The sequence below is a fragment of the Delphinus delphis genome, chromosome 8 (assembly GCF_949987515.2).
Source record: "Delphinus delphis chromosome 8, mDelDel1.2, whole genome shotgun sequence".
NCBI lineage: Eukaryota > Metazoa > Chordata > Mammalia > Artiodactyla > Delphinidae > Delphinus > Delphinus delphis.
In genome coordinates, this window is record NC_082690.1 from 5,796,068 (window position 1) to 5,808,444 (window position 12,377).

At 40.7% G+C, this 12,377-nt stretch overlaps 1 long non-coding RNA gene across 8 annotated transcripts in view; it reads right to left on the reverse strand.

Annotated features, from left to right (window-relative positions):
* Nucleotides 1–12,377, reverse strand: part of LOC132429402 (uncharacterized) — a 285,989-nt gene that overhangs the window by 130,902 nt on the left and 142,710 nt on the right. For 7 of the 8 annotated variants that reach the window (XR_011246560.1, XR_011246559.1, XR_009520332.1 and 4 more), the window contains 2 exons: nucleotides 4,726–4,824; nucleotides 4,327–4,413 (listed from right to left, as the gene is read on the reverse strand). The exons of the other annotated variant lie outside the window; for it this stretch is intronic. This is a non-coding gene — a long non-coding RNA (uncharacterized lncRNA). The remainder of the gene's footprint in view (nucleotides 1–4,326; nucleotides 4,414–4,725; nucleotides 4,825–12,377) is intronic. 8 annotated transcript variants of the gene reach the window in all.

Consider the following 12,377-nt stretch of genomic DNA (forward strand, 5'->3'; position numbering starts at 1 on the left):
CGAAGGATGATGCTAAACATCTTACAGTGCACGGAACACAAAAGAATAATCTGACCCCAAATGTTGAGGAACCTCAGAGAGGGAGATAGAAACCCATGGCAGCACATAGTGAGGTTTCTATCCAAGTCCTAGGGAGTCGGAGAAAGCTTATCAGATGAGTGATACGCACACTGACACCTGAAGAAGAATTAGGAGTGAACTTAGGTGGAAAACAGGATCCCAAGCAGAAGAAACGACTTAGGCAAAAGCCTGGAGATGAGCGCGTAAAGAACTGCAAGTAGAGTAGACCTTCTCTAAAGCAACCTTCCCTTACATCAACTCTTGTAAAACAAACTGACTGCTGCCCACAGCACACTGAGCCTGCATGGGTGTAAGCCTGTGCGCTTCTGTACCCCCAGATGAGTTAAATGCTTATCAAGGGTCAGCTGTGTTTGTTCCCAAGGCTGCTTATGCCAGTTTTAGTGTTATTGAATTAAATACCATGTAAACTCATGAAATATGATTGTGAAAAGAAAGTTGCTGTTTTTATTCTAAGTAGAATGCTTTGAAAAGATTTAATGAAGGTGAATCCTAAAAAGAAAATATTATCAAATTAGATATGGGTAAAACAACTTCAATAGCTTGAGGAGGAAAAAAAGTCTTTAAAAGATAGAAGAATTATGCACTCACATTGCTTCTCAAGTGTCAAGTCTATGATATACTTTTTGGAAGACTGCAACTGGAAATCATAAATAATCCATTATTGGTGTGGTTTATACAAGAAAGATGACTCTCAACAACCATCAACTTACTGACACTCCAAGAAAAGGTCTTGGCCCTATTTCAAAACATTGCTGAATAGATGTACACTTATGTGTTTTGAAATAAAATATGCATCCCATGTATACAGCATTTTTATGGTTCTCTGTTTCACCCAAACAATTTTTATTAATTTTATCAGATAACACAGTTTCTACCATATCTGGGTACAACTGAGCACAGGGCAAGCAGAGGATTTGGCCATAGATGAGGAACAAGAGGTGAACTGGGGCCTGATGAGGAGTTTCTTGTGCTTGGACCTTCGTCAGAAATAGAAGCCATGGGGCTTCCCTGGTGGCGCAGGGGTTGAGAGTCCACCTGCCAATGCAGGGGACGCGGGTTCGTGCCCCGGTCCGGGAAGATCCCACATGCCGTGGAGCGGCTGGGCCTGTGAGCCGTGGCCGCTGAGCCTGCACGTCCGGAGCCTGTGCTCCACAATGGGAGAGGCCACAGTGGTGAGAGGCCCACGTACCGGAAAAGAAGGAAAAAAAAAAAAAAAGAAATAGAAGCCATGAAAATTGTTTCATCAGGGAGTTACCTGACCACATAATGTGCTTTGGAAAGGTATCACCTGGCTGCGCTGCAGAGCACGGATTGGAGGGAAGCAAGATGACAGGCCAGCAGTCCAGTTAGGAGGGCTCTGAAAGGGTTAGGGTTTCCTGTGACCATGGAATAAAGAAGTAGCATTCGGGTTCCAGAGACAAAAATGGATTCAAGGGATATTTATGAATTAGTATCCTAACTGATGGACTGAACATAGCATATGAGGGAGGCTTGCATCAGAAACCACACTTAAGTTCGGGGCTTGGACACCTGAGTCGCTGGTGGTGATATTCCTGAGACAGAAAACAAAATCGAAGAATTCGGCCAGGGTGGGAAGATGATGAGCTCAATTTTGGACACGTTGAACCTCAGAATCCTACGGGACATCCAAGTAAAGATGCTGAGTACACGGTTAGGCTCATGGGTGTGGCGCTCAAAAGGAAGTCTCAGGCTGAATACTTAGACTTGTGAGTAATCAGCATATAGAAAAAAAATTGGAGTCAGAAACAAAATCGCCTGGCTAGGAAATGAAAAGTTGGCCTAAGACAAGATACATAAAATATTCATACGAATCAATAAGGAAAAGCCCCAATAAAAGAATATGCAAAATACATAAGAAAAAGATACTTCTCAGAAGAGGAAAAACGTGAAACAAATCAATACGTGAAATGCAACTGTCTTACCAGTCAAGAAAATGCAATTAGTGTCACATGAGATCATTTTCATGCCACTATATTGACAACAATTAATAAGTCTAACAATGTCAAATATTGGAAAGGATAAGGATTTGAGGAAGGTCGTACTCTACTGGCAGGATTGTACCTTTCCAACAGCTTTGGAAGACACTTCGGCATTATCTTACAAAGTCTACCCAATGATTCTGTTCACACATATGACCCTAGACACAGTCTGGAATACATGCACCAGGAGACATCTGCCAAAAACATTCAGCACAAATGTTCATAATAGCGCAATACAAGAAGCTACCGACAGGGTCAACAACAGGGAATGGATGAAGCATGGTCTATTCACAAAAAGCATGGTTGCAAAGAAGTAAAAAAGCGTGAACTGCACATACAGGCCGCAACATGAGGGAATCCTGGAAACAACGTTGAATGGAAAAGAAAGAATCCCAGAAGACTTCAACTGGTATATTATTTTAACAAAACTTCAAAAGAGCAAAACTAAACAAAATATCATTTCTGTATTTATGCATTGTGGGTAAAACAAAATGAAAAACCCGAAGGACGGTCAAGAAAATTTAAGATAGTGATGCTCTCTGGGGGGAGAGAAGCAGCAGGACAAAGGGAGGAAGAGGGAGCACGTGGGTAGACACAAGTTGGGGAATGTATCCTTCAGGTTCATGGATACTCATTATATTACTGTAATGTATAACTTACATATAGGTTATGAATATACTTTTGTATAAATCAAATAGCTTATTAAAACTAATAAAGAAAAATGAAAAAGTTGCCCTTAGATATACAACTTGTGTCCTGTTCTGGACTCAAACACTGCATGGTTTATTCCTTGGTTAAAATTTTTAGTGAACTGTGTTTTAGGACTTTAACCCCCTTCACCATACGTACAAACTTGCGACCCAACCCTAGGATACATACAGGACCACAGCGTGTGCGTTTTGGGGTGATAAAATTATTTATGGCTTCACTTTATTAATATTTTCCCATCACCCTGACTCATTCGATTATTTATTTTCATTCCTTTAGATGCATTTGTGTAAGCCACCTCACATGCCTTGTGGAATGAAGCAGGGTGAAAATAATCAAACGTAAAATACTCTATCCCACAGGGGAGAAAAGCAATTCAAATTCTGTCATATTTTTTCCCATTTATGGCAGAGAATGCAGAAATGTGGGCAGTTCCTTTCTTCTGATTGGCAAGCTGTTGCAAAACGTCTACCAGAGCTCCTGGCAGCCAGGAAGAAGGTAGCCAGAAAGTCACTCACCGGTTGTGTCAGAGAATGGACTGGGGGCTCACTAAGCCCCAGAGCTCTGGATCCTCAGCCAGGGTCTCGGGGAAAAATCAGACACAGTTCTGAGAAGGCTCCCAGAGGCCCTGCGCCGTGAGGTGGCCCCAGCCCCTGGACCACACTACTCCATCAGTCTGCTGCTGCCCACCTGCATGGCCCCCAGCCCTCCAGGCCAGGAGGGAAAGGGACCCCGTATGCAGGCGCTCTTACCCACTACCCACTGGTGCCTGGAGAAGCAAAGGGTTCTAGGCTGGGTATTGGTGCCTATTCCACAGCGGGGCAGGGCCACTCTTCGAAAGATGTTACAATCCAACTGCCAGGAACCTGCGGGGTCCTGTCTGTGTTCTAAGAATTTTCTGCATCCCAGAGGGGGTCAGGATCATTGGTCTCTGACGCTATAGCAACGTAATAAAACTGACAGAAGCCACAGACCAAGGCCTGGGTCAGCAGTCCTGACTCCCCACCCAGTCCCAGGGGGCTCCAGAAAATAAACTAGGCATTGGAATCCCACTATGGGGGCAACAGTCTGCTTCAAGCTGTAAGGGAAGGGCTGGGAGAGGCTCCCACCACCTATGCTTCCCCTTGGTCCACAGATGGCTGTGACCGCACAACCCCATGGTAACCCTCGTCCACTGTTCCTCCCTGCAGAAGCCCCAGTGCTCTCTGTAATGAAGAAAGTGGGAGAGAAGTTGGCCTCCTCCAAGCTTATTCAGACCTCAGAATAGTCCTCCTTCTTTACCACCTCCTCTTCCTGTGGTCCCTTAGCTCTGGAACCAGTTCTGTGCAGAATGAATCTTTAGGAAGTCTCTGCTCAGAGGCACCTACAACTTTGTCTCTAGAAAGACAGCAAGTAGAGAACAGCTTTCTAAAGATGTCCAACTCATTCTGGACACAAAGTAAGCCATTTGGTCTGTGTAACACCTCAACCATCTTCCGGCCCCCATTCTGAAACCACCATGCGATACCAGAGAAAACATTCTGTTTTGAGGACTCACCAGCAGCAGCAAACCCTCTGGACCAAACCTGCCTGCTCAGAAGCCACGAGGTAGAGTTCTTGGGCCCCGGCACAGCTATCCGACAGCCTAGACATTACAGGATGCGGTGTTAGATTCTGTAGTGAAAGAAATGTCAGACCCCTGCAATATCCAATCACTCCATAGCGCCTGCTCTCCCGAGAGGGTAGAAGCCAAAGAAATGGTCCTGAGACTGCTTCCCGCTTGAGAAATGAGACAATCAGGGCCTTAGGTCTGAGTCAATCCAGGAGCACACACAGTCTCTTAAATGGGTCCAAGGTGAGCAGGGGACGTGTTCGTACATGGCCACCTTTAATGGCTCTGTCCCTACCTAGGCTTCTGGCTCTCAACCCTAAAGAGAGATGTGACCCCCGCACTCACCGGCCAAGGGATTTCCTCCAGGCTCTTCCTCCCACCTTTGTTCTTACTGATGTAGAACAGTTGCAATTTTGAAGTCGAACAGTAGAAAGGTGACAGCATCTGTGAAAAATGTTATTGAAAAATGTAGCTTCCTCCCGCCGGTGCACACCCAGTTTCTTCCTCTCTGCCCGGAGCCTTCTCCTGGGCAGCCCACCATGTTTTCTCACTTGGCTTCTCCCCAAGACACCCCCTCTCACATCAGAGGGAGGGGTTCCCAGGCCTGACTCTGGTTGCTGGCACACCACAGCCCAGACCCCTGCTCTTGGAGCTGTTTAATAAAGTTAAGAAATAATATACAAAGGTATGCATTTTTACCATTATTATCCTGAGCAGAGAACCCTGCTTAACTGCTCCCTGACAGCCGACTGATTTCCAATCTTGGGTTTATATTACATTTGCAGAGCATAAGCTTTTCCCTAGGTCAGCATCACCAAAGTGCATTCCTCAAAAGAGAGGGATTCCATGGCTTGAATATACCTATTCGTTTGCATAGTAGATGCTCCTACAAGTTTCACATGATTATTCATATTCTAACTTCTCATAAAGCCAGTTTTACTGGCTTTCACCTATTTCCCATAACATCTATAAGCACCTCTGAGAACAAGAGTTCTGGAGAATACACTTTGGACAATGCTGTCCAAAGCTTATCTTTGAACTGAGATTGCAAGTTGGACATTCTTTCAATCTATCCCTAGAGGACTTTGTGAGGTCCTTCCTCAACTTGGGTGAACAGAGTGACCAAAAGATTTCTTATTGAACACCTGTTACTCCTCTCTTTTTTTCCTTTCTGTAGTTAAATCTTGCTCACAGTCACACACTAATATAAATTAAAGCCACAATGAGATATCACCAGATACCTATCAGAATGGCCAAAACAAAAAACAGTGACAATATCAAATCCTTGTGAAGAGGAAGAGAAACAGAATTACCTCTCCGTTCACTGCTGGTGGAAATATAAAATGTGGCAGCCATTCAGGAAAACGGTTTGGCAGCTCCTTATGTAACTAAACATGCAACACCGTACAACCCAGCAATTGTACCTGTGGGCATTTATCCCATAAAAATGAAAACGCATATAAACACAAAAACCTGCACATGAATGATCATGGCCGCTTTACTTGTAACAGCCCACAACTGAAAACGGCCCAGAAGTCCTTCAGCGGGTGAAAGGTTAAACAAATGATGGTACATGCATACTGAGGAATACTACTCAGCAAGAAAAAGGAATGAGCTATTTTTATACAATAAAGTGTGGATGAATCTCAAGAGAATTATGTTGAGTAAAGGAAAGGCAATCCCCCTAAATTATGTATGGTATGATTCCATTTATATAACCTTCTTGAAATGACAAAATTACAGAGATGGAGAAGAGATAAGCGATTACTATAGGTTAGAGACAGTAGGGGCTGGGCAGTGGGAGGAAAGTGGTGTTTCCCTCTAAAGGGGGAAACAAAGAATCCTTGTGCTGAGCAGCTGTTTTATATCAGGACTGTGAGAGTGGACACAAGAGCCGACATATGTGATAAAATTGCATAGAACTAAACACACACACACACACACAAATGAGTACATGTAAAACTGGGGAAATCTAAATAAGACTGGTGGATTTTACCAACATCAATATACTGACCGTGATATTGTACTTTAGCCTTGCAAAATGTTACCATTGGGGAAACCGGGCAGAGTACCCGGGATCTCTCTGCATTGCTCTTTAAAATTGCATGTGAATCTACAGTTATCTCAACTTGAGGGCAGAGACTATATAAAAGGTTAAATGTACAGATGAATTTTTCATGCCTCCAATGTAGGCAAGGTGATATTTCATAACCTACTGATACGCTAGTTCTGTCTCTTCTAGGAGAAAACAAGAAATAATGTTAATTATAATGAAGGGATTCTTGTTAGACAGGGGAATTTCTCCCAATCAGAATGCTAATGACCAGAGGCTCTGCAATCTCCCTCCGGGGATGGGACACAAATTTGCACAACATTTGCTGTTTTCCTGGGAGGCCTTCCACAAACTACTAGCCCCCCCACCCCCGCTTCTCTCTGCTTCACAGCACCCGTCTGTGCCATTCTGTATCACATACTGTTTATAAACTCCATCATCTTGTCTGTCTCCCATGCAAAGTGAGCTCTGTGGGAGAAGGATTTTGCTGTACTGTTGAATACGATGTGGCCCGATACAAACATGATCAAAATTCAGTAATTTTAAAAACAAAATATCTTAAAAGTAGTACAGAATCCTGTCTTTGGAAAGCTTTCCCTTGTTATCTTCATGGGGACAGGGAGATGGGTGAGATGACCTCACCGGTCCCTTTCACTAGAAGAGTCAGTGGTCCTCTTTGTTCACAGCTGTTTCCTGTATCAGGGACTTCACAATACTGTTCCCTAATCTGGGAAGAGTTTCCCACCAACACTTAGTTATTTGGGGGGTTCTTTTGAAAGCTTTATTTGGGTAATTGACACATAATAAACTGCATGATTTAAAATGTAAAAATTTGATAATTTCTACATATATATACACCCATGAAACCAAACCATAATCAAGCTAATGATATATATATACACACACATATATATGTGTGTATGTGTATAAATATATGTAACATATATTATATGGACATATGCTTATATAGTCTATGGATATATAAATGGATATATAATCACTCCAAAAGTTTCCTCAGCCCCACCCTGACATTCCATCCCCAGACAACCACTGATCTGCCTTCTGTCACTATAAATTAGTTTATATATTCTAGACTTTTATATAAATGGAAACCTACACTATATACTCTTTTATGTCTGGCTTCTTCCACTCAGGATAACTATTTTGGGATTCTGACATGTTGTTGCAGGTGTATCAATACTTTTGATGTTGTGTCTAAGAAATCTTTGCCCGTCCCAAGTTTAAGAAGATTTTTCTCCTTAGTTTTTTCCTAGATGTTTCATAGTTTTAAGTTTTACGTTCAAGTTCTATGATGCATTCTGAGTTAATTTTTGCATATAGAGCAGAGAATGGATCAGAGTTCTTTTAAATACGGATATCCCATTGTTCCATTACTATTTGTCAATATTGCCTTTGTACCTTTGTCAAAAATCGAGGGACAACTTCCGGTTTCCAGTCACACATGTTAGGGGCTTGGAAGTCATCAATCCCAACCTCACAACAAGAAAAAATGCTAACAAACTAAAAACCAACTGCTCCTCTTAGATCTGTCAGAGAATTGAGGTCAAAGGACAAATCGCAGGGCTTCCCTGGTGGTGCAGTGGTTGAGAGTCTGCCTGCCGATGCAGGGGACGCAGGTTCGTGCCCCGGTCCGGGAGGATCCCACATGCCGCGGAGCGGCTGGGCCTGTGAGCCATGGTCGCTGAGCCTGCGCATCCGGAACCTGTGCTCCGCAACGGGAGAGGCCACAGCAGTGAGCGGCCCGCGTACCGCAAAAAAAAAGAGGACAAATCGCAGTGACAGGTGCATACAGAGAAACAGAACTTACAGGAGCAAACACCCTAGCTGGAGCCCAGTAGGAACACTTAAGGGATAATTAACTAATTTCTGCAGACGGAGCTGTGGTCTATCTTGAGCGATTAAAAGCTCCTGGGAGCCCAGTCTTAGGCAAGCCCCCTACACCTTCATCAGTTTACCCTCCAGGAACCCCATGAAGTTCTCAGGGCAAAGATCAGAGAAAAATCTCCTCACACTTTCAACTGGAGAGCAGTAATCATCTTGTAACATGCCCAGAGTTCTCTCTCTCTCCTTAACAAAGGTCTGCCTTCAAGGGAGACTATTCCACCAGAGCCTGACTGAGCTGGGAGAAGCAGTATGCCCAACACCAGCCCCTCTGGCTGTCAACGTGGTGACGGGAAAACCGAACTCCAGCCTCCTCTAGTTTTCCAGTCCTGCCTGAGAGGGCACAGGGAGAAGCTGAGAAGCAGTCATGAAGGTCATTGCCCAGAGGTACAGGCTCACGGTCACATGATTATGACTGAGACACAGTCAGGTGATCACAGAATGCTTCCCCTCCCCCCTTCACCCACACATTACCACCGTCTCATTAGGGCTCCTGCGTAATAAAGGGACTGCAGCTAAAAGAACTGTGGACTTCATTAAAATTTTCAACTTTGCTCTGCAAAAGACTCTGTGAAGAAAATGAAAAGACAAGACGGACTGGGAGAAACGGCTTGCAAACTACATAACTGCTAATTGACTAGTATTCAAAACATACAAAGAACTCTTAAAACTCAACTTTCAAAGCTCAATAAGAGAATAAGCCAAATTAAAAATGAGCAAAAAACCTGGACAGACACCGCAGCAAAGAAGATATACAGATGGCAAGCAAGCATATGAAAAGGTATTCCGCATCCTATGTCATTAGAGAAATGCAATGAGATACCACCACCACCTATTAAAACAGCAAAAATCCAAAACACTGACAATACCAAATGCTGGCAAGGGATCTGGAGCAACAGGAACTCTCATTCATTGCTGGTGGGGATGCCAATAATGGTAGAGTCACTTTGGAAGATGGTTTGGCAATTTCTTACAAAGCTAAACACACTCTGACCATGCAATCCAGCAGCCACACGCCTTGGTATTTGCCCAAAGGAGCTGGAAACAGATTGACACAAAAATCTGCACACAAATGTTTGTAGCAGCTTTATCCATAATTTCCAGCAACCCAGGTGTCCTTCAGTAAGTGAATGGAGAAACAAACCGTGGCACATCGTACAATGCAATGTTATGCAGCATTAAAAAGAGATGAGCTATCAAGCCGAGAAAAGACATAGAGGAACTTAAATGCAAATTTGTTATGAAAGAAGCCAATCTGACAAGGCTATATACTTGTGTGATTCAAATTATATGGCATTCTGGAAAAGGTAAAACTATGGAGACAATAAAAAGATCGTGGGGAGGGATGAATAGTGGAGCACGAGGGATGTTTAGAGCAGTTAAACTTCTCTGTATGATACTGTAATTGTGGATATATGACATTTTGCATTTGTCAAAACCCATAGAACGTGCAACACAAAAAGTAAACCCTAATGTAAACTATGGACTTTGGTTAATAATAATGTATCGGTATCATTTTAATCAATATTGTTATAATCAATTATAACATACTAACTACACTGATGCAAAATGTTAATAATAGGGGAAACTGGGGGTGGGAAGGTAGTATGAGGTTATATAAGAGTTCTCTGTAGTTTCTGCTTAATTTTTCTGTGAACCTAAAACTTCTCTAAAATCTCTAAAAATACAGTCTGTTAATAAATAAAATTTAAAATATGTCATACATGTATGGATCTATTTCTGGACTCTATTACATTCCATGATCTATTTGCATCCCTTGAGTTCAATGCCGCATTGTTAACTTTATAATAAGTCTCAAAGTGTGTTCAAGGATTAATTCAAATTTATTCTTTTTAAGGTTTATTTTTACTATTCTAGATCCTTTATATGTCCAAGTGAAATTTTTTTTTCAAATGGGACCTAATTAAACTTAAAAGCTTTTCCAAGTGAATTTGTAAATCAGTTTGAAACTTTCTACACAAAAAGCCTTCTGGGATTTTGATTGGGATTGCATTGAATCCGTAGATCAATTTGGGGAGAACTGACATTTTCACAATGCTTGGTCTTCCAATCCATAAACAAAATATAGCTTTCATTTAATTCCTCTTTAATTCTGTCTCAGCTTTGCTTTGTAATTTCAGTGTAAACATCTTGCACGTCTTTTGTTCAATGTATCCCTAGGCATTTCTATTTTGTGATTCAATTGTAAATGGTATTTTCATTTTAATTTTGATTGTTGCTAGCATATAGAAATGTAATTGATTTTTAAACACTGATCTTATACCCTGCAACCTTACAAAGTTCCCTTATTAATTCTAGTAGCTTTTTTGTAGATTGCATGGGATTTTCTACATAGACAAGCATGTGTTCTATAAATAAAGACAATTTACTTCTTCCTTTCCAATCTGGGTGACTTTCATTTTTTTCTTGCCTAATTGTACTAGCTAGAACCTATAATATAATGCTGAATAGAAGTGGTTGAAAAGGACATCCTTATCTTGTTCCTGATCTTGAGGGAAAACACTGAGTCTTTCAACATTAAGAATAATGTTAACCAAAGAGACTTGTAGATTGCCTTTATCAGACTGAGAAAGTTCTCTTCTAATCCCACTTTGCTGAGAGTTTTTATCATGAATGTATATTAAATTTTGTCAAATATTTTTCTGCATCTATGGAAAAACTCATATATTTTTCCTTTTTTAATGGATTAATAACATGGATTTTCTAATGTTAAATCAAACTTTCTCATTCCTAGGATAAAATCAACTTGGTCTTGGGGCATTCTTCTTTTTACTTTATTGTTAGATTGAATTTGCTAACATTTTATTAAGCATTTTTGCCTCTAAGTTCATGATGTATGTTTGTCCATAATTTTTTCTTGTAATGTTTTTACCTAGTTTTGATATCAGACTAATACTGACCTCATAATAGTAGTTATGAAGTGCTCCCTCCTCTTCAGTTTTCTAAAGTAGTTTGTCTATAATTGGTATTTTTCTTTAAATGTTTGGTAGAAGTCACCCAAGAAGACTTCAAGACCTGTAGAGTACTTTGTGGAAGGTTTTTAATTACAGATTCAATTTTAAAATAGATATAGGGCTATTCAAGTTATTTTTCTTGAATGAGTTTTGGTAATTTATATTTTTCAAGGAAATTGTCCATTTCATCTGAGTTGTCTAATTTGTTGACATAAAGCTCTTCATACTATTGTCCTATTCTTCTAACATCTGTAGGACCCAGGGTGCTATCAGCTCTCTCATTCCTGATATTGGTAATTTGCATATTCTTGTTTTTTTATTTACTAGTAAGTCTGGCTAGCGTTTCATCAATTTTATTGATCATTTCAAAGAAACAACTTTGGGAGGTTTTTTGTTCTATAGTTTTCTGTTTTTTATTTCATTCATTTCAACTCTGATCTTTATTATTCCTTTTCTTCTGGGTTTAAGTTGCTCTTCTTTTTCTAATTTCTCAGGGTGAAAGCTGACATCAGTGATTCAAAACCTTTCTTCTTTTCCAATGTAGGTGTTTATTGCTATAAACACCCCTCAATGTACTGCCTTAACTGCATCCCACAAGTTTTGATGTTTTGTGTTTTTATTTTTATTCAGTTTAAATTAATTTTTAATTTTCATTTTTATTTCCATTTTGACCCATTGCTTACTTAGATGTTTGTTATTTTGTTTCCAAATATTTAGGAATTTTCCAGAAATTTTTGTTACCGATTTCCAATTTAATTCAATTATACTCAGAGAACTACTTTGCATGAATTGAATCCTTTAAAATATATTGAGACTGTTTTATGGCCCAGAATATGGCATATCTTGGTCAATATTCTATGTGCACTTGAAGAGAAATGTATTCTGCTTTGTTAGATGAAGTGTTCTATAAATGTAAACTTTAAGGTCAAGTAGGTTGATAGCGTTTTCCAAGTCTTCTTTAAAATTAGTCATTCTGCCTACTTGTTCTGTCAATTACTGACAGAAGGATGTTGAAATTTCTGACTATAATGTTAGATTTGTGCACTTCATCTAGCAGTCCTGCCTAT